Source organism: Myotis lucifugus, unplaced genomic scaffold, assembly GCF_000147115.1.
Source record: "Myotis lucifugus unplaced genomic scaffold, Myoluc2.0 scaffold_35, whole genome shotgun sequence".
Lineage (NCBI taxonomy): Eukaryota > Metazoa > Chordata > Mammalia > Chiroptera > Vespertilionidae > Myotis > Myotis lucifugus.
In genome coordinates, this window is record NW_005871083.1 from 3,143,968 (window position 1) to 3,167,930 (window position 23,963).

The 23,963-nt window shown below is 41.1% G+C and overlaps 1 protein-coding gene and 1 pseudogene across 1 annotated transcript in view; one reads left to right on the top strand and one right to left on the bottom strand.

Annotated features, from left to right (window-relative positions):
* Nucleotides 1-23,963, bottom strand: part of CDH13 (cadherin 13) — a 990,542-nt gene that overhangs the window by 918,696 nt on the left and 47,883 nt on the right. The gene's annotated exons all lie outside the window — the stretch shown is intronic.
* LOC111825639 lies at nt 10,785-10,975 on the top strand (annotated as a pseudogene).

Sequence of the window (23,963 nt, forward strand, 5' to 3'; positions counted from 1 at the left end):
AGTTCATGCTTTAGGAAGCAAAGCAGCTGTCTGTGACAAAAGCTATTTTCCTGCTGAATGGCAGATGGTACACACTTTGATCCTTTAATCTAAGGTTTCTGCAACACGCCCTGAGTTAAGTATCTTTTTCCTTTTGATAAGAGAGATCTCACTAGTCATATTTTCTAACTTTAGAATGGAGGTTGAAATTAAATAGCCAGAAAAAAAGATTTGGTTTGGAAAATTGGTCAGCACATGTACCTAATTCATTGTGAACATTCTAAAATAAAAATACCCCCTGTTCTTCAAAACATTATCTCAAATTGGAAATCCCGATCACCACGTTGCATGTAGGGGGTCAGAGCATGCAACGTGGTGATAGGGATGTCCTTGCTAACTGCTGGGCAGTCACTCGCTATACTGGCTGGCTCTTAGCCATTCATGACCACACAGCTCCCTCCAAAGTTCCTCCTTATCACATCTGTTTCTTTAACACATCTCTTGGTCTTTGCTCTGATCTTGTTAACTGTTTATCTATCACCTGTCTTCCCCATCAGCTCCTAGGAACTATGCCTTGTTTATCAGTGTATCTGCCAGGCCTCAAATGGTGCTTGGTATATAATAGGAATTATAATAGGAATAAATGTTTGTAGAAGTGAAGAAGGAGGGAGGGAGTAAAGTAAGAAGGGAAGAAAAGGAAGGAAAGAGGAAGGGGGAAAGTAAGAAAGGAGGAAGGGAAAGAGAGTGAAGGATGGAGAAAAAGTGGAAGAAAGAGAGGGAATGATGGAGGAAGGAAAATATGAGTATGACGTAGACTTAAAGCTGCAATCCACAAAAGAAAATACCATTGAATCCATTAAATAATACACCGGGTTACCAAAATCTGAGGAAAAGCATCGACACCTTTCTAATGAAGTGGGAATTCACTTGGCAGAGAAATAGTAATACCTTGCAGAATGATAAACAAAATGAAAAGCACAAGCAAGTATGGTTCCACTTCAGAATTATGTAAAGCCCCCTAATTCTGTTTGACCATGATTGATTTCTTTTGTCTTTAATGTTTGAAAACTTGAAGACTAATTTTGAATGAAATATTTGCAAGGAAGAAGCAGACATGTGTCATAAAATATGCCCCACCAAACAAAAAAATTAAGAGAGGAAAAATATATTAATTTTTTGAATGAGTTTTGGGCTCATCAGCCCGGAGAAATTCCCACTGTTAAAATGAGCCTAATCTTCACAATCACGAAGTAGTTGAGGAAAGATTCAGATGGGGACGGCTGGAAGCTGAGCTAATTTCCGGGAATTCTCTTGCTTCGCACATGTACCACTAGAGGCGATTGTATGGCTGTGCTAATGAGAATTGTATTAGCATATTGAATTCTAATTGTTACATCTCTGAACATCCCCTTACTGGAGAGAAGGAGGGAGAAAATCAAATCTTAAATAAAAATACACTGCACATCTGATCAGAAGGGCAGTTGCATTTGCCCTCCCTCGTGCTGACACACACCTGACAGCCCATCATAAAATAATAGTCCAGAAAAAGCCTATTAGTCTGTATCCTACTGCCTTTGTGGCCAGCAAGATTGTTACTATCACTGGCTTTATTTTTGAGAAATTGTAGGTTTTGACACAGTTATATGGTGGGTATCACTGATGCCCTGGAGAACAGAAAGAAGAAACCATTTATTTGCCTGTCCATTTGCCTGGCAATGTACCGTCATTCACCTTCCTCATGTTCCAGTGAGGCATCACCTCATCCAACAAATTATATCCACCTCCCAGTCTGCACTGGGTATCTCCCAACATCCTGTGCTTGACTTAATTGTGAAAATTAACAAACATTTATTAAGTTTTTATAGTATGCTACAAACTCTGCCAAGCACAGTTGAGGCCCTATCCCACTTATTTTGCACAATCCATGATGCAGACATTATTCTAGCGCCATTTAACAGATCAGGAAACTGAGGCTGAAGGAAGTTAAGTCAAGTCAGTTCGTTTAATACAAAACAGAGACTAAAGGGCTATTTAATCCATATTCTTGGCTCCTGACAACTAGCCCCTTCCTCCTCATCCAGGATACCTTCTTGGGTCCCCAAGCCAGGGCAAGGAACCCAGGTGTGGCTGACTCTGCAGCACTTGCTCTTAAGCAACTCTGCTCAGCCCCTACCCTGGGACAACTGCAAGGCATTGCAATTACTGATTTGTTTGTATCTCCCTTAAATAGATTTTGAGTCCTTGGAAGTAAAGAATGGGCCTTAGACAAGTTTGTAGTCCCAGCACTTAGTTACTGTCAGTGTGGAATGAATGAATTCAGGAATGAATGAATAAAAAGAGCATCTACCCAAAACAAAGTTGAAGTAACGCTTAGATAAAATTGAACAACATTGCAGAAAAGTTAACAGGCGAGAGAGCTAGACCTGCCCCAATGGACGGAGTCTTAATGTTTCTTTCAGTAACACCTATAATTCAAACCTGAATTCAGCAAGACAGATGCCCCAATCAACACATTCAAACCAAGTTAGAAACACTGTTCCCAGAGCCTGCTGTGGCCTGAGGGCTTCCTTACAGGCTCAGAGCCCCCAACCCACTCCACCCAACCCCATTCCTTCATTTGTCTGTGACTTGCAGTTTTAGAGTCTAGAAACATTCAAGCCATGCCACCCTCCTTTTTCAAAAGCTTTTTTTCCATAGCAGCAGTGTGATGGGTTTTTTATTTGGTGCTTTTGTGAAGGAGGGGCTGGGGATGAAGGAGAAAGGAGAAAAATGGAATGCCTTGAAAACAGAAATTGGAAACAGATAAAAGCGAAGCTGAATGCAGAGGCATCTATAATATGGATGCCTCAGGAATTTCTGAAGCCTCTGTGCTGGCAGGATTACACTCTGAATGGAGTCGGCACTAAGGATGTTCTCTCTGAATGGCTTCCCAAAGAAGAAAGTACACATGGCTGTAAGTGGGTGTCCACCCTCTCCGTGCAGGGCAGAGAGGAAGGGGGAGGCAGAAGGCAAAATCTGTGAGATGGGATTTGAGAGGAGCAGGGGCCATTTTCTTATTGTTTACAAAACAACTTTTACAGTTTTTCCTGGTCTCAGGTAATGAATCTTCAGACTTAGTTGTCAAGTGCAAGTAGCTTATTTAGCAGGTGATTCCAGGAAGTGGTGATATGAAGGTGGGAAGTGACATGGGGATAAGAAAGGAGGATGATAAACATTCTCAGTCTAGCTGGAGGCTCTGAGAAATGGTGTGAACGCTCTCCAGTGAAGTCCCTCCAAAGGGGCAAGGGAGCTGGGAGAGTTACCCTACAATCCTATTCGTCCTTGGCTAAGGGCTGTTCATGGAGGTGTAAGTCCCCAGCACTCTGGCCTGTCCTGAGTGCAGGCTGAGAGGCAGCTAGACAAAGGGCTCAGGCAGCGCGCTTCCGGGGTTTCCAGTGAGAAACTGCCAGAAGAAATGGTGAGTAAGGAGTGAACATGCATGGGATACAGACAGGGTGTGTGGTAGCCCTAAGTTACATTACGTATACCTTGATATACTATGTGTGTGCATGTATTGTATGTGTGTGTGTGTGTGTGTGTGTGTGTATAAAACACATGGACACATACATTTCTGAGTGTGTAAGTATTTATATGTGTGGAATAAAACAAAAGTATGTAGGTAATGGTTACCTCTATTACAACAGCCCTCATTACCTGATGCCATAAATATTTATGGAGCACTTACTATGTGCAAGCCACTGTTATATGAATGGGAAAACACTGACCAAGCTAAACAAAGTCCCTAACCCCAAAGAGAGACAGAAATACACTAATCAATTTAGAGGATATATTTTTATCAGGATAAGTGCTATAAGAAAAACTGAGAGGCGAGGAAAGGCCCAAGGTGAAAGGGAAGTTCTTGCTGAATTGTGACTGATAAGGAAGCAGGTCGGTGAAGGTGTAGGGGCTCCAGCCTTCCATACACAATGGCTCTAAGCTAGGAAGAAACTTGTTACCATTTTCATACCTTTATATCTGCAAATTTTCTGAAATGCTTACATATTGTTAAAATTGGAGGGGAAACTACAATAAAATTATTTTTTAAATATTCTTTGAGTGAGAGACAGAAAATAAACATATATATATATATATATATATATATATATATATATATATATATTCATTCTTTGAGTAAGAGACAGAAAAATCCGAAGAAGACTTTATTGATTCTTAGAAATTTGACTGATACAACATTCCAAAATCAGTCATCTTCAGGCAATCAAAAAACCTCCATTAACTTCTCTTAATGGCTGGCAAGTCCAGAGTCAATCGATAAGTATTTATGGAGCTCGCACTGTGTAAAAGGCACTGCGTCGGGGCCCGGGAGAACACTGAAATGAGCAAGACAGTGATGGGCTGTCATGCTGTCTGTGTCTAGTAGGGGAGGTGGGGATCATAGGAAACAATTCTATGATTAAACATTTCATGGTAAGAACTATGACAGACTATAGATAAGGTGCCTTGAGACTAATCTAGGCAGAAGCATGTTTAGGGAGGCTTTCTAAGGTGGAAGGCTTTTGAGCTGAACTTATGAAGCAGGTAAGTTTGCCATAGCCACAGAGGGTGTTGCAGGCAAAGAACAGCATGGATGAGGGTAAGCAGAGGAAAACTGCAGCTCACATTGGGGACGGTGTAATTTACTATGTCTGGAAGATATGGTTCTTAGCATTCAGGAACAGGAGACCAGGTGGAGAGATTGGTGGAATAGAGTGACAGAGTGCCATGAGCGAAGGTCACTGATGGTTTCCCAGGCACTCAGCCATTCCCCTGCTTCTGGTAACAATGCTCCAATTTTCCTGGGGAGCCACCATGCAATATAAGTTGATGTGGTTGGTGGAGCTGACTACCAAACATCTCTGGCTTCAGAAGTGGGCAAGCATCTAAGGCCTGACTAATCAGAGCATCCCAATCCCTTGTTTATAACCATTGGTTGAAGAATGGAAACATGACCTAATGAACACCAATTAGATTTAGTTCAGAAGTTAGTATTGAATGTGTTGGGAAAAGAAAACTCTAGTGGAGCTGCTGAGGGGATGACTAAGTCTGAAACTGCTGCTGGGAGCCACATTATCACCATGATGATGGACAGTCTGTCAGAAGAAAGCTAACAAAGGGAAGGATATCTGAGAAAGGAAGTGAGAAAGATTCTTTTTTTTTTAATGACAACTTTTAAGGTCAACTCTAGGAATTCTAGTTGTGGAACCTAATAAACTTTCTTTTCCTCCTGAGCTACTTTGGAGGTAGATTTCTGTCCTTTGTAATCAAAAGCCCTTTTTACCACTCTAAATATATGCCCACACAGACTCTGAATGTTCAGAGATGCCTCATCCATGAAAGCCAAAAACTGAAAACAACCCAAATGTCTACCAACAGGTGAATGGATAAATATCATGTAGTATATTCATTATAATATTACTCAGTAACAAAAAAGAATCAACTCCTGATAAATTTAACAATATAGATAAATCTCAAAAACATTATGAGCAATAAAGAAAGTCAGACACAAAATACTGTATAATTCCATTTATACAAAAATTCCAGAAAAATAAATCTAAGCTATAATGACAGAAAAGCAATCAGTAGTTGTCTGGGGCTAGAGGCATGTGTGGGGATAGTCTAGGATAGAGCACAAGGGATTTTCTTAGGGTGATAAAAATATTTTATGTCCTGACGGGTAAGAGTTACACTGATATAAATTTGTCAAAAATGCATCATTGGAATAATACAATGGAAATATACCATTAACGGGTGCATTTTATTGAATGTAAACCTTAATACAGTTGATTTTTTTTAAAAAAATGAATGCAAAATAAAATAATTTCAGACAAAAATATATGTATGTACTATTCAAAACAGTCTCCATACTATTGTATTGAAAAGAAAGGGCCAGCCCTGACTGGTTTGGCTCAGTGGACAGAGCATCGGCCTGCAGACTGAAGGGTCCCAGGTTCGATTCCAGTCAAAGGCATGTACCTTGGTTGCTGGTACATACCCAGTGCTTGGTGTGCAGGAGGCAGCTGATCGATGTTTCTCTCTCATTGATGTTTCTAACTCTCTATCCCTCTCCCTTTCTCTGTAAAAAAATCAATAAAATATATTTTTAAAAAAAGAAGAAAAGAAAGGGCCAGTGAAGGTTTTTGAAATAAGGGTCTCCCCTACTCAGGGTTGTTTTTCAGAAGGTCCACATGTTGTCACAGTTCATGGTGTAGTGGGTAAGAGCTTAGGTATCTGGCCAGAATCCTCCAGATTGAAATTGCAGATCCATCCCTGTATGACTTTGGCGATATTACACAACTTCTCTGTGCCTTCATTTGGTTGTTTGTTTGTTTATTTATAAAATGTGGATAGTAATAGCACCAATCTCAGCTATTGTAAAGACTGAATGACAATGTATTTAAGACACTCAGAAAAGAAAGAGGAGGAGAACTCAGAAACGTTAAGGCTCTTAAGTCATAGTGGTAGAAGTATTAATTGGTTGGGGCAAAAGATAATGGCAAAGGGACTACATGGTTTTTCTAAGAAAACTAGGACCTTGAACTGGACCAATGCTCATGAGAATGAAAAGGAGATGTAAATTTGAGAAATATTTCAGAGGTAGAGTCAACAGGATTTGGCAAATAATATATGGAAAGGAAGAGGAAGAAATAAAAAAAATTCTCAGAACTTTCTAACTTTGGAGGCTGAAGGGGTGTTAATGCTATTAGCTGGGATGAGAGAAAAAACAGGAAGAGGAACTGACTCATGACAAAGATAGCAAGTTCACTTTTAGCCACATGGAGCTGAAGCTGATCTCAGGACAGCAGGCTGGATGTCCAGTATGGGTGGAAAGCAGTACTCGCCATGGTGCTGCAGTGCTCAGTGAGAAAATCAGCCACCATAAAGACATGACCTCTTTTTGCAGTTTTAGAGATCAGATTAGTGTTCTGAATGGTAATCTTTGTGAATAATCACTACATATAAAGAAAACAGGCTTAATGTATTGGGAAGTAATAGCAGAACGCAATTAAAATGCATCCTGTCAGTAATGCCATCAGTAAAATCTTGCATGACAGCAAAGAGGAGAAGACTCAAAATAGGATGAGAAGCTGTGATGTTCTGACAGCAGATTTCTCTAGATGCTTGCAAAATTCTAGCACAGAATTTAGTGTCTTAGAATCTGTGAAATTATTAAGTTTAATCCCTAATTTTAACTACTTATTCCTAGGGATAGATATATATCCTATATAATAAAAGGCTAATATGCAAATTGACCAAATGGTGAAATGACTAGTTGCTATGATGTGCACTGACCACCAGGTGGCAGACACTCAACTCAGGAGCTGCCCCCTGGTGGTCAGTGTGCTCCCACAGGGGGAGCACTGCTCAGCCAGAAGCTGGGCTCACAGCTGGTGAGCATAGCGGCGGTGGGGGAAGCCTCTCTCACCTCTGTGGCAGCGCTAAGGATGTCTGACCGATGGCTTAGGCCCGCTCCCGGTGGGGAGCGGGCCTAAGCTGTTAGTCAGATATCCCCCAAGGGCTCCCAGACTGTGAGAGGGTGCAGGCGAGACTGAGGGACCACCCCCCCCCCCCGAGGGCCCAAATTTTGTTTCCTTGGCGAAAAATATATATAAATATAATATGGGGTATATATATATATATATTACTAGCCCTGATTTTTGTGATGATATCTTCCTTAAAACACTGAGGTTTAAATTTGTTATTTGAAAAAACACAGCTTAATTTCAACTAATTCACTGTATGTCTTCACTGGTGAGGGTGATTCCAAGGATCCCCTCTGGCACAAATTGTTGGTGACATTCCACTTTGATAGTGATCCTCAAAGTATTCCCTATAGAATATTATCTCATGAGATGTTCTATGAACAAAAGGGTCCCATGGCTAAGTAGATTTGGAAATTGCTGCACACTCTAACCCAGTGATGGCGAACCTTTTGAGCTCAGTGTGTCAGCATTTTGAAAAACCCTAACTTTGGTGCCGTGTCACATATAGAAATTTTTTGATCTTTGCAACCATAGTATAACAAAGACTTATATTTTTGATATTTATTTTATATATTTAAATGCCATTTAACAAAGAAAAATCAACCAAAAAAATGAGTTCGCGTGTCACCTCTGACACGCGTGTCATAGGTTCGCCATTACTGCCCTACTAGGAAATTCAGACTGGCCATTCACATATTAACGGCTCTGAGAAGTCCTGCAGGAGAAAAACTAATTTAATTTTGTTTAACCTAGCTATCCTCCAATTTGATTAGCCAAATGCATCTTTGATTCCATAATACTTTCCAGCATTCTGAGGAACTAATATCCATAAATTCTACTTTGGGCAATCCTAGAAAATGCTTCCATGGGCCATAATTCTAAAGTAACCCAATTTCTAGACTAAGCCAATCTTAACAATACTTGGAATAAATGAACAAAGCTTTCTGTTTGACAACTTGAAGGCAAGTGCCTAGCCAACTAATTGGCTGAATCATTTTATTTTCCTTTTTCAGAGGACTGTTGAGACATCAAGTTAGTACCACCCACATGGGCTTGCATAAGCTGTATTATTACTATTTATGAAAACTAGATTGAACATTCCTCTCCCAACAGCTAAATGACACTTGGCATAGACAAAAGAGAATATCTTAATAGTTTGTTAAATTTGTTCTATGACATTGTTCAGAGTCGTGGGTAGTAGAAGGGAAAACACTAACAGCTATGTTTGTGGATTAAATATAAAAATCAAAATGTGCATACTGATTACATTTTGGTTTTTAAAAATGCCTTAATCAATATGAAGACTTGTTTAAACACATTCCCTAAAGCATCATTTCCAAATGATTTCTAGCAGAAAGCAAATCTTTCTGAAGTCAGAGGTAAGAAATACAGCAAAGGTGGTCACGCTAAGGAAGTGAAGAATGGGAAATGGGGCCTGGGAATCAACTGCCTTGCCTCCTGACCCTCGCAATCAGCCTGTGTTGGGTGGAAATTAACATGATTACATGGCTTGCTTCCCTTCCCCCTGCATAGTGTGTTCTCAGGAGGGTGGAGAAGAATACTCTCCTCACACTAGCAGTCCTTCTGGAAGCCTAGTCCTCAGATGCCATGGAGATGAGCCGTGTTCTTGGCAGGATAACCTTGGGTACACATAGATGGCCTTCCCAGCCCCTGCTGCAGCCAGACCTCAATTTACCAAATTAGTTCACATCTCTCCCTATATGAAAACAACGATATTACTAATATATACCTTCAGAGTTTTTCAAGGACCAAATAAAACAACAGATGTGAGTGTGTTTTGTACATAGAACATAATAAATTATCATCAGAATGAAATCTTATTCCCACTTAAACCAGGGGTTGGCAAACTATGGTCAAGTCTGTCTTGCAGCCCAATTCTATAGAACCTATAAGCTAGAAATCATTTTTACATTTTAAAAGATTAGCAAAAGAAGGAGGAGAAGAAGGAGCAGGAGGGACAAGATGAGAAGGAGGAGGAGAATACACAACAGAGCCCATATGTGACCTGCAAAGCCTAAAATATTTACTATCTGTCCCTTTACAGAAAAAAGTTTATGGATCCTTATTTTTAAAAAAGAAAAAGTGGCTCTTTCTTTGCCTTCCTGTAGTAGATGGAAAAAATGACCCTGGTTCTTCATCACTCCCTGCACCATGTATCCTCCCACTTTGTCACTGGCCTCAGCCACAAAGTGCTTGGCCAATGGAATGCTTGCCAAACAGGTTTGAAAATCACTGATAGGATTGCATTTGCTCTCTTGTGCCTCTGCCATTACTCTGAGAACATGCCAGAGCTAAACGTGCTACAAGATGGGAAAGTCATGGGGCGAAGCCAAGTCACCTCAGTCATCACAGCTGAGGCCAACATAGATCAGCAAACAGTCAGCTGACTCTCCAACATGTGAGTAAACCCAGCCAAGACAGGAAGAGCCACCTAGGTGACGGCTGACCCACATGCATGGGCAATAAATGCTACCTGTCGTATAGTATTGAGGTTTTGTTACACAGCAAGATATGTTATACTTTCTTCCTTTTCACTCACCACCTGCAGAAGACACCCAAGAAAACAGTTCTAGCCTCAGTCTTCATTAAGATTAAGGCATCCCTACCAGCTCCCATCTTTGCTTTTGAATACAAACATATGCCTGAGATCCACAGGCTAGTCACGCTTGTCAGAGAACACTTACGAGGGTAGAGATGGCTTAGCCTTGGAATTAGAACTCTCATTTCTACCAGTGCTTTAATCTTCCAGAATCATTATTTTCTCTGCAGAGAGATATCTTCAACTTCAGTATCTGGAAACATGATGAACTGTTCTAATAGTTAATTTTTTTTCAAATTGCCTTAAAATTGAAACATGAATGGACAATTCTTTCTTTAATGACATAGAGTGGTGGTTTTAAAATAGTCCACAAATTCTTTGACCCTTCTCCTTCAAGAGGTGAAGTGTAATCCCTCTCTCTTCGATTGTGGAGCAGGACTTAGTGACTTGCTTCTAGTAAGTAGAGTGTGAGAAAAGTGATGGTGTGTGACAGCCAAGATTAGGACATAAAAGCCATTCTGGTTGCTGCCCTGCTTTTCTCTCTATTAGAAATGTCACTGTAAGGAAAGTCCGTTGTCATGTCTAAATACTCTAGCCGTCCTATGGAGAGGCTGATGTGTTAAGGAACTGGGGCCTCCTGCCAATAGCCATGTAAAGGCACCATCTTAAAAGTAGATCCTCCAGAGCTTCCGGTGGCAGGGAGTAGGGAAGGTGTGGCAGGAGCCATGTCTGGCCACGAAGGTGGTAAGATGAAACCCCTGAATCAGTCCAAGAAGCAGACCAAGGAGATGGATGAGATAAGGAATTCAAGCAAAAGCAAAAAGAGGAGCAGAAGAAACCTGAGGAGGTAAAAGCAAAGGCTGTGGGGAAGGAACCCCTGGCCACAGGTGGAATTAAAAAATCTGGCAAAAAGTAAACTGTTCCTTCTGCCTGGGGCAATGGTGATCCTTAATTCCATTCCTGTTTTAACATCTGGATTCCTTCTCATAACATCTTTTGCCACCTATAGCTAGAATGAAGTGTTGTCTTAGAGCCTGATGTAAGAATAAATTTTTGTAAAAATAAAAAAAATTAAAAAGTAGATCCTCTAGTTGCAGTCAAGCCTTCAGATGAGATTGCAGCCCTGGCTGACATCTTGACAGCAATATCATGAAAGACTCTGAACCAGAATCACCTAGTTAAAGCTATTTCTGAGATAATAAATAATTTTGGACCCATTGGCATTTGGGGTAATTTTTATGCCAGCATTAGACAGTTAATACAGATAGCATCAAATGATTAAAACCATTCATTTATAGCTGACCCAAATGTCCTGAGAACAAAGAAATCATGAAAGAATGGGAAGAGTATTATAACCCATTTTTCTTGACACCAGCCTATATTTCTTTGGTGAAGTGATCCATGGGAGTTCTGATTTTGTTGCTGCCACCTACATTAGTCTGTTTACACATTTGTTGCCATCAAAACCAAAGGTGCAGAACTGACTGGTTGTTGAAGACGACATCCTAGTTGCTATGCCGAAGACCTTGTGACAATTAAAGTTTCTTACATTTTTAAAACAACAGTGTTCTAATTAATTTTCACTTTGAACATAATTAGATTTACTTTTTGTTTAACTTTCATAGTTTGTTTTTTTCTAATTTTTTAAGAATCTTTAATTTATCTGAAAAATTTAGAGTAACATGTGCTTTTTAGTAAAGATTATTTTTATACTCTATGATGTGATTGTAAATGGAAACAATCTTAAATGTAACAAATAATTGTGTGCAAAATGTGTTTGTAAATGTTTACACCATTTCTTTTCTGAATGGGAAACAGTCCAAAGATTTCGTCAGAACCTCAAAAGGGTCTGTGAACACCAAAGGATTAACAATCACAAATCAAGGAGTTTTCCCTTGTCAATCCTATCTATTTCACAAAGAGGAGATGTCACCTTTATTTCAGGTTGGGGGAGGGAGGGAATGTAACTCCCAGGAAGCATTAGAAAGGTTTAATGTTATGGAAAGAAACTGACAAATGTGTGTAGATTAAAGAATATATTTGGCAGGCCAGTAGATTTGGGATTTTTATCTGCAAGGCTGCTTTAAATGAGTTATGGTTGATTTAACTCTGTGTTTAATGTCACTCAATATCTTATATATAATCTGTTAAAAATTAAATGTACTCTCTTATAAATCCAAAAGTTATTCAGTTCAATTCTGTCAGGCTGCAGTGTATAGCATCGCACCTTCATGTTCACATCTCCTGCTGTTCCAACTCGATGGAGAATCAATGACTTAACAATCATGCTTCTTATAGTTCAGACAGGGGTTTTGACTGTAGATCAGCTGTTTCCTGTCCCTGAAAAAAGAGCTAAGAGGCTTGAGTGAGTCTGGACAAAGGGTACTAACCCCACAATACTGCCAAATTTTCCTCTACTGGACTCTAACCTCAAAGCTACTTTGGGAGCAACACACACAAAAGCCAAGGGAGGGACAAGAGATGAAGTTCCTCCCACTCAGCTCAGGAGCCACATGCTAACCTTGCCATCAGTGGGAGATAAATAGAGACAGCTTGAAGGGAGAGGAAATGGTAGAAAGTAGAGTTAAAGATAATTTATTAAACCCCTCTGGGCACCCAAGTGCTAAGGAGGAGACCAAAAATTAGAAACAGATAAATTTATCCTTGTTGTCGTATAATTTATAGTGTATTTGAGGGAATTACAGAAATATCCAAAGAACAACATACTGAAGAAAAGCGTGAGATATTGTAGATATCTGATAGGTTAGTAGATTAAAGAGGTGAACTAGCAATTGGGAAGCAGTAAAGAAGGAATAAAAACGAATGGCTTATATGACACCATTCTTCCATTTTGAGATCATGACAGACACTACCAATTAACCCCAGAATTCTTGTCGGTTATGCCTAGGTATGGCTCCAGAATCTTCTATACACATAAGGACAGCCACTACCACCACTCAGTTTGAACTGGCTTGTGAGAGGAAGCCTGTTTACCTGAATTCATTGGTTCAGAAGATCAAGACACTAAATTATCACTTCCAAAAGCATGAGGATGTTGAGATATTACACAGGTGACAGGAAAGGGAAGGCTGCCAACACACATTTAGGAAGGGGTAGAATTCCTACGGCAACCAGAGAGGAAGATACTTCCTCTAGCTTCTCCAGCAGCAAGGGAGGAGGAAAAGTATACCAGAGACCTCTGCAAGACCAAGGCATTCACTGTTTGGATAACCTGTACTAGATGATGTCGCATGTTTGGTATAGACTGGTGGGGAAATGCTTGCTCTTTAACTGGGGTCTCTGCAAGTGTACAGCAAAAAGCAGGGTGGAGGGGGTCAATGAGGAAAAAAGGGGACATCTGTAATACTTTCAACAATAAATTTAAAATATGGTTCAGCATTTGTTTCCTGAAGTCTAATCACTCTAGAAAGCTAAAGCCAATATAAGAGGGAACTACCACCCCTCCCCATATCTGGTTTTCTTCCAGTGCTTTCTAACAGCTCAATGACAAGGAACACCAGCCATTCAGCAAGGCAAGCCAGAAACTGAGATGTTATCCTTGATGTCCATTTTTCCTGCACCTTCCATATTCAATCCATTGCTGTATCATGTGGATTTTACCTCCTAAGTAAATAACAATGCCTTCTACCTTGCTCCATTTCTACTGGAGCCATGCTAGGTCAAGCCTCCATCACATCTGAACTGAATATTGCAACAGTCCCACATCCAAGCTGATCATCTCCAATCCATTCCCTACCCTCCAACCACAGAGCTTTTGGTGAAATGTGAATCCTTTTCTAATAGTGTTACTTCCTTGCTTACTCACTTCACGGACTCTCCATTTCCCTAGATATGGAGGCTGGAATGTGCAACAAGGTCCACAGGCCCCCAGAGTCTGGACTCTGCCTGCCAGGGCTCTCTTTCAGACTCCTGCCCACTGAGCTGCCTTTAGCTCCAAAAACACACCACACCTTCTCTGGCCATCAGGACTTTGTACATGCTGTTCCCTCTGCCTTGGGGTACTTAACTCCTCCAACACCTCCAGTCTCCATGGAGAGAAACTTTCCTTCATGGTTAGCCACTTTTAAGCATTTATTATTCTCGTAAAGAATACCTGAGAACCCTTCTTCGTAGGAACTTCAACTTTCTGAACTTATTACAGCTGTATCCCCTGTATACAGTACATAGGGATACTGGTATCCTTCTCTCTCCCTCTTGTATCTTCCCACTATAAACTCTCAAAGAATGTGTTTGAATGAATGAGTGAATGAATCATACTAGTTGTTCTCCCATCCATCAGGCTCTTATTTAAAATGTGGAATTCTGCCAGAGAAGGTAAATATTAGGGAGATGTGAGGCATGGCAGTGGGAAAATTCACAAAAGGGCTGAGTATTGAGAGATGTCTGAGAAGATGTTTGGGAATGGGCCTAGGAGGAGTGGAAGGAGGGAAAATTCAGTTTAATAGTCTTAGTATAATCATAAGATAAATAAAGTTGAGATAAAACAGCCTCCTTCTCATGCCTGCAAGGCATTGATTCAGCTAAAAAGGCAATTACCCAAGAAGAATATGAATACTGTCTATCACACTGACATAGAAAAAAGTACTGAATGTTGCAATGATAGCAAGAAGTCCAAAAAAAAAAAAAAACCCAAAAAAACAAACCTTGGGGCGGAGAAATACCAAAGTCTGCCTGTCACATTTTATTATAAGTAGCTCAAATAACTCTGTTCAATCTCATCTGCTTGGAGCCAAATGCTATTTTTTATTATAAGAAGGCACATTTGGTATAAAAGTATCCATAACTGCTAGTTGTCAAGTAAATTTTTCAGCATAAATATTTCTATGTGCTCGTGAATAAATTATTGAGTGAAGCATTATTGAGCACCTACTAAGTGCCAGTCACTGAATTTCTATGATTATAGTGTATAAGGGTATGTTTTAGTTTTAGTTTTACCCATGTGTGGACATTAAAATTCAGTTTATTTAAATTATTTGCTCAAGGTCATGCATTTAGTAAATAAATGACAACAATTTAATCCAGGTCTTCACTGTACCTTGGTGTATCCCATGAAGTCAGAGATAAGAAATTTGAACCAAGAGAGTAATAAAATTATCAAGGAATGGCAGAATCTAGTTGCTGGAATTTTACTGAGGGCTTTATGACACTGACAGCACCTCAGATCAATAACACAAAACAAAGGACTTTTCCTACTCCTGTCCTTCCAAGAAATATGCCTAAAGTCAATAACTCAAATGCATACTGGAATGTAATTATGCCTTTTAACACATGCTAGTATACACAGCAGTGCACATTAATGAAGAATTGATAGCACAGATCTTTAATGTGGGCCTGCATACTGGTATGCTTATATAATTGTCTACTTGGATATTTTTGCAGAGCACCCAGTGCAGGAAGATGTGCATCCCATTACACCTGACAATTGATGTCAGGGGTCAATGCCTAAATGTTTAGAGCTTGTCTACATGCATCTTGGGCCTGGCAGTGGTCTTCCTGAGACAAAGAATGTTGCTTTCAACAAAGGGGACGACTGCAATATCCTACACACTTGCGTGATTATGTACAAGGATTTTGCCAGCAGGTACTCAAATAATACTCAAGGCATGATTTTCATGTATGTATTATTAGTCATCTGCTGTTGAATTACCAATTACCACAAACTAAAAGGCTAAAAAACAATGCACTTTTTTGTTGGGGTTTTGTTTTGTGTTTGTTGGTCTTCACCTGAGGATATTTTTTTCCATTGATTTTTTAGAGAGAGAGGAGAGAGGGAGTTTCAGAAACTGATGATGGTTACCTTTCCTCATTTGAGCTTCTGATGGGGAGTTGAAGGAAGAGGGCAGAGAAAATGGGCCCTCTGAGTGTTCTGAGAGGAGGCAAAGGAGTGCAGTGTCAGGTCCTATGCTAAATTGTTGATGCAATTTATCTAATTTAAGTGACATAACACCCCCATGAGGTAAGTTCCATCACCATTTTACAAAAGAGAAACCTAAGCCTGGAGCATTTCCCAAACTTACTGGGGGATGGTGGAGCTGTAATGTGAGCTCTACTCTGTCTGGGTCTTTAATTGCATCAGCCCCCTCATTTTACCTCATGATGACATCCAGCCTCTGCCACCATCTGCTCCCACCCTCCATCATTATGCCCACCTGGACTCATCTTCTACCTCCTGCTTGACCCCTTGTGTTGGTTTTTCATGTGGCTGTAACAAATTACTGTGAACTTAAAACAGCACAAATTATTTTCTTACAGTTCTGAAGGTCAGAAGTCCTAAATGAGTCTCATAGGGCTAAAATCAGGGCATTGGCAGAGCTGGTTACTTCTGGAATCTTGAGGGGAGAATCTATTTCTTTTTCTCTTGCATCTTCTAGAAATGCCCCCAGTCCTTGGCTTATTGCCTCATCACTCCAACTTGTGCTCATCATTGAATCCTCCTCTCTAACTGTGATTTCTGCTTCCCTCTTATATGGACACTTATTACATCGGTCCCATGGGAACAATCCAGGATAATCTCCCCATTTCAAGATTCCTAACTTGACCACATCTGCAAAGTCCCTTTTACTACATAAGGTAACATTTATAGGTTCCAGAGATTAGGACCTGGACATATATGGGGGCCATTATACAGGCACCAATTCCACTTTCCCTATGATCAAGGGAGCCTTTTTTATTTTATTTTTTTAAATTTTATTTTTATTTTTATTGATTTCAGAGAGGAAGGGAGAGGGAGAGAGAGATAGAAACATCAATGATGAGAGAGAATCATTGATTGGCTGCCTCCTGCACATCCCCTACTGGGGATCAAGCCCACAACCCGGGCATGTGCCCTTGACCGGAATCGAACCTGGGACCCTTCAGTCCGCAGGCCGACGCTCTATCCACTGAGCCAAACCAGTTAGGGCAAGGGAGCCTTTTTTAAAGAATAAAACAAATGCTGTCACATCCCTGGTCCAACCCCGCTGATTGTTTCCCATTGCACTCTGAATAAACCCCACCCCCTCCTTGTAGGAACTGCCTTCTGCCAGCCACTCTAACCTTGTCTTGGCTCTCTGCCTGTTGATCACTCATTCTGACTGCCCTGGTCTCCTTTCTGTTCCCTGAAGTCCCAGACCCTTTTCTGCCATGGGGTTTTGCACTTTTTCTTTCTTATGCCTGTTCACCATCAAATATAGCTTGAGGATTAGAGCCTCGGACAGTCATTCCTGCTGGCCCTCTCCATCAGGAAAACCAGCTCTAAGACAGAGAGCTGCATCCAGGAGCATTTGGGGACTGTTCTGAAAGGTATCCCACAAGGAGGTGAGAAAGGCGGGGTTGGGCCAAGGGACAGGCAAACCCACAATGGAATGTCATCTGAAGCCTCTGTAGATCCCACACGGAATTCTAATCTCAATGGCCCTTTGGAGTTGTCCCAAACTGAGACAGAGACTGAGTCATTTGCCATGAGTCACCTGCCCCTTGTGAGGGGTTTTGAAAACAAAGTAAGCAATGCTATGCAAAAGGAGATTACAAAAGTGATTATAATAATGACAGTCCTTGAAATAGACAAAACTGATAAAACTGGCTTTGCAGAGAGTGGACGGATGGGATAGCTTACCAACAACAATTTTTAATAGTAGTGATTCATACCTGATGAAAAATTCACTTCATGTGTCCCAGCTCTAATTCAGATATTTTCTCAAACGTACCAGGTAATGTTAGCTGGACAGTCAGATATACTGGTTTTACCTTGAAAAATTGTTTGGACACAGGCAAATTAGAGGAATAAGCCTGAATAAGTACATTAAACCTTCAAGAATGTTCTCATTACTTTATGCACATTATTCTTCCATGCATAAGCCCAGCAGGTGAGAAAAATGGCTGACCCCATTCCTAAACTGAAGTATATGACCCTGGCAAGGTAAAAACCAAGGGCTCTGGTTGCCAGTGAGTCTGACTCTGTGTGTTCTTGGGTACTGGCCACCATCAGGGAGCCTGGGCCAGAGCCCTCTCTCACTTCCATCCAGGCACAAACAATTGGCCATGTGGTCACCCTGGTTCCTTTTCCTTCTGTTGTCCATCTGTCTGGCCATCAAACCACCAAACCAGTCTTTTTACTTTCTTTCATTGCTTGGTTTTTTAAAATATATTTTTATTGATTTCAGAGAGGAAGGGAGAGGGGAAGAGAAATAGAAACATCAATGATGAGAGAGAATCATTCATCAGCTGCCTCCTGCATGCCCCCCACCAGGGATCAAGCCTGAAACCCAGGCATGTGCCCTGACCTGGAATCTAACTATGAGCTCCTGGTTCATAGATCAACATTTAACCACTAAGCCATGCCGGCTGGGCTCAATGCTTGATTTTTAATTACTACACATTGCAAACACATTAAAAATGAAGTGGATAATTGGAGACTACTCACTTGCATCATTCTTGGATCCTTACTTCCTTTTACAGACACTAACAGAAACATCCCCAACTGGTTTACAAGACATGCCATCTAATGATTGATGTTTTGATTATTAGCCTTTAAACTATGTTGTAATAGTTAGTGTTTTAATCAATAAATATTAGTGAGTCCCCATTGGATGCCAAGCTCAGGAAATGCAACCACAGAAACACAGACTCTGCTTTAATGGATTTCAGAGTCTTGAATAATAACAATGGCCAGTTCTGGACTTGCAATAGTCACTATTTGATTTAGTACACAAACTCTCCTGTGATCGCGGCCCCCTTTTACAGGAGAGAAAGCTGAGGCTCAGAAAGATTTAGCGGGTTTGCCCTCACTTAGGATCCTGGTGTGTTTAGGTGCTTGGTTTGGGGGGCAAAAAACCTGTTCCCAGCAGGGCATCCAGGACACAGCCAGAGGTAGCAGTTACTGACAGGTCATACAATGTTGAGCATGAAGACCCCTTGGCTTGTCCACATGAGGCAAGAGCCACGCAACCGGCCAGGGTTATGAACTGTAGAGATTCCAGGCAGAAGCCCAGTTATGCCCAGCTTCACATAAAGGGGAAGTTGCAAACACTGGTCTCACTTCGGTGCTTGGATCATTGCTATCATACAGGTCTGTGACCACTGAGGACTTAAATCCCTCATTGTAATGCTGCAGTGTTACAATTAATAGGTGAACTCATCCTGTCAACCCAATCCCAAGCATGTCTGTGTCCAAGAGGATTTGCCTGGCTCTGCTCCCACCCCAAAGATGGCCAGTTAGGAGAGGCCCCACTGGGCCACCGTTTTGGGATCCACGGTTTAGATATGCTGAGATCAGAATGGCAAGCAACCCTATTGCAAATGATCTCTCCATCTTACATAGACCAGTAAACCTGGTCTGATACCACTTACATCTTGTTATACATTTGGAAAATCCCACTGCACAGTGCCCCCACAGGCTAAGGACTTAGTTACTCTCTGTGTCAAATCCTGCCTTCTCCTTTACACCCTTGCATCTCTCTGTCCATGGGTGCTAACTTCTCTCTTACACCGGTTTTAGAGTCAGAATCTACCCTAACAGGGGACCTGGCCTGCCTGCCACAGGTAAAATGCTAACTTTCCCCCGACACCTACATGTAATATATAGGAGTCAGCCCCTTCCCCTCTCTCCCCAATTCTACAAATTTGAGGCAGATACTTCTCTGTGAAGACAGAGAAGCAATGGGCTTCCCCATATGCAATGTCTTTGTTTAACTAAACAAGAGCTTATTGATATTGAGTTGGAATCTTTCTCACAAGTCATCACATGGAATCATCATAATAATCTTGTGAAGAAATCAATGTTCTCACTTTTATATCTGATAAACTGAAGCTCGAAGTGGTTAAATAATTTACCCAGAGTTCCTCAGCAAGCAAACAACAAGCCCATTGCTTCCAAGACCATTCTCTGGTCCGTGCATCTGAAGTGACACTTAGATACAGTGAGCATTCTAGATTTGGTCAAACATCTCCATGAGCTAAGGGCTGAACACAAGGTTTGCCTGGAAGCCTCAAGCTGCCTGAGTCAAGCCTGGTTGAATGTCCACTGGCCTCCTCATAGCTGGAGAAATCTCTCATGTACAAAAGCTCACACCAGAACACATGCAACACAAATACACACATATAGGGGAAACACATGTAAATGCGCACGCACACACATACATTTGTATATACATGCACAAACACATCTTTGTCAACAACTAGTACTTTTTGACCCAGATGTCACTTTTTATATCATGGACATGATTTCATGATCTTTCAAAAAAACTGAACCTTTTCTTCCTCTCATTGAATCATTTTTCCAAAATATGCCTTGCCTGCCAATGGCTATGCTCTGAATTACTTATAAGTTTACTGGGCAAATACACAAAACATGTGTTGCTCTGTGGTGGGTGATATACCTTTTGCCTTAACTTTTGCTTAGCTTGGCTAAATTTGCCACACACCCAAATATTACATGACTAGAGGCCCGATGCACAAAATTCATGCAAGGGGCTTGGCTCTTGCAGCCCCGGCTGCCTCGTGGCCCCTCAGCCCCACCCCCCGCCCATTGGTAGTTCCGGAAGGTCGTTCCAGAAGGTCGTTCTGCTATCCGGTCTAATTAGCATATTAGTTCTTTATTATATAGGATAAGCAGTTGAATTTAATAATTTTCAAGCAACTTTTTAATGTGATTGTTTTCTTTAAGAATACACAAGTTATTTGTCTTACACCCGTCTCTTCCTCAACTCTCAGAAGGGGCCTGTGGCCTTAGGAAAGCAGAACTTTGGTCCAAGGCTAAGGTCTGACTCAGAGTTTAAGTCATGTTTACAGAGGATAATCCCCAAAATGATGCATTTGCCCTTTTATGTCAAAGCAGTCAATCATCTGGAAAGGGGGAAACCAACTGTAAACAGTCCTGTTCTACAGAATTAGTGTAGACTCCAGATGGGACCTAGCATCTCAAAGAAATATTTTGGGAAAAGTCCTCACTTATTAAGATAGTTCTTGGCTTCACTGTGTGTACAGTAAACTGAGATGGTAAGTATGTGGTATGCATGACACAATTCCATACCCATGCCCATGGCAGATATCATTAATAACGGCACCACACTTTCCTGACGAGTTTCGAGTTTCAGATCTTACTCAGCACAGAGATCTAGGCAGTCTATAAGTGACAGCTGACTCACACAAGGAAAACTAGCTGTTATCCCAGATAGAGACACATGATTATTACTAAGGGACTGATGACCCAGTGACATTTATATCTGGCCCTAATGAGATAAGCAGCAGGAACACCTATATCAGATGCCACTGTCAACTTTTTGTTCTGAATCCTGGACCTGTACTCTGTCAGCCTGCCTACTAATCCCTGACACCAACAGATGTCTGTAGGTATCAAAACCTGGGCATTTCCTCCATTATTAGGCCATTTCCTCCAAATAGACTTGAGTCCCTCTCCCCCCTGAGACTTCTCCTCATTCTTACCACATTGACCTCAGCTATTCATTAATTCTTCATTGCTGGTTTTAATTGCTGCAATATAAAGTCTTAGGAAAAGGACAGACAAGACAGAAGACATTTCATACCCAACTTCCTAGAGGGGACTTAATAAAAGGAGATTGAAAAGTCAAAGATGAATGTGCTATGATTCTATATTAGTTATGTAAAGAAATAAAAAGCACATTTTTCATCAATACAGAAAATAAAAGACTTATTTTATCATATCCTAATAACATGTAAGGTAAAATCTGCCATCACCAGAAAGCAGAAACACCATCCACATCAACTCCCTGCCTCCTTAGCTTGGGTCTCAGCTTCTCTCATTCCACAATTATTGAGTGTGCTAGATGGTGTGGATAGCCTGGTGAACAAGACAAATGTGGTTTTGACCATATGATGGATGCATCTTCAATCCATGATTGCTCATATGCCTTGCCTATGACCTCTATGACCTGGCCCCTTATTCTGCTGCCCCCTGAGAGCTGCTGGTCCTTCTGGTCCAATCATATTTATGGGCTTGACTTCTTGTCCTGCCCTACCCTTGTGCAATACAACTAGGGAAGAGGTAGGTAGGTAGGTAGGTAGGTAGTAGAGGGTCTGAATGCAATCTCTTACCACTGGGTTGTTGTTCCCTATCATTGGGGTGATAAAAAGTAGGATTGGGCTGGAAGATTCATGGCACTTCCACTTGGAAGTACCAAGAGTGGACCAGTAAGCCAGGCAGGCATAATAGGCAAGATTGAGAAAACACTTGGAACCAGAAAGGGACAGGAAGGAAACTGGCAAGCAGACAAGCCAGAAAGATGAGGCCAGAATGCTAGGCTCATAATATTCAAACTTGGGCAGAAAGGGTCAAATAAGTGATCCAGATGCAAGAAAATAAGCAAGATCCAGGGTTGACAGAAAGTTTAGCAAGACAGTACCAGGGCAGCATCTTCTGATTCATAACCTGTTTTCCTGCAGGGTGGTGGTTCACTAGTACTCATTTCTGTTATTACAATTACAACTCGTGGTTTTAAGATAAGAACACTAGGCCCCATGGAAGTAAAATAACTTGGCTAAGTGCAGAGAGCTAATAATAAGTGGAGAGCTGTGGGCAGGGACTGTTTGTTCTCTGCCCTCTCAATTCCTGAGCGTGGTGGGGCCATGATTCAGAGGAAACACTGGAATCTCTAGATGTCACTGACTTCTGAAAATGACAAGAGCAGAAGGCTAAGTCTTCTGGGAGATCCTTACAGTATTTTTCTTAGAAGCGAGCACATCCATTTCTTAATTAATTATCTCCATTAGCTAAGCTCAATTACTTTGTGTCCACCTCCAAGAATACAACCTTGATCCTTGGAGACTTCCTATTTGAATTTCCAAAGGGGCAAATATTGCCAGAAGCATGTTTTATGTAATTAAATAGTGGAGATATTTCACTCTCTCTTTACTTAATGACTATTAATTACTGAAATTAACTTGGATGTAGATTCTATCAGTTTAAGAGAAAATACCCTAAAGAATATGGGGGATCACACTTGCAGAAATAATACTAATGGGCAGATACTCATGAATGCTTGCATTAAGTGGCCTCCCCTCTCAGTTCTCATGATCCCACTGTCCATTATTTCTCAGTGGACACTGCCCCTATTCTATTCTGCATAAGAATAACCTGAGACTCCTGGCTGGTGTGGATCAGTTGGTTGAGTGTTGCCTCATGCACTGAAAGGCTGCAGGTTCAATTCTGGTCAGGGCACATGCCCAGGTTGTAGGCTTGATCCCTGGTAGGGATGTGCAAGAGGCAGCTGATTGATGTTTTGTTATCACACCGATGTTTCTCTCTCTCTCTCTCTCTCTCTCTCTCTCTCCCTCTCTCTCCCACTCTCTCTGAAAAAGTCAAATAAAAATCTTAAAAAAAAAGAATAACCTGAGAGCTTGATAAATGCACATCCTAAGGCCCCGAAAGCAGAGTTTCTGAATCAGCATGTCTGAGGGTGGGGTCTGAGAATCTGCACTTCTGACACTCTCCCTAGGGGATTCTGCTTATAGGAATACTAGAGGCCCTATGCATGAAATTCGTACAAAAGTAGGCCTTCACAGCCCCGGCTTCGTCCAGAAGGTCATCTGAAAGGTCGTCCGGAAGGACGTCCAGACGGTTGTTCCACTGTTTGGTCATTCAGTCGATTTGTATATTACGCTTTTATTATTATAGCTTTAAGAACCAGTGATAGTTATTTGCCAGATACATGAAGACAGCTTTATCATGGGACTAGGAGAGGCAAAATGAACATAAGCCAGTCTCCTCTCATACATATTTTAATAATAAGAATTCAATACATGTTATCTATTATTATTTTAAAGTAGACATAAATCCTCAGACAAGGGCTTGAGAGCTTGCTTTGGGAGGTGCAGGCAGAATCAGTAGGTGAGGGGAGACATGACACAAGGAGGGGAAAGTGGAGTAA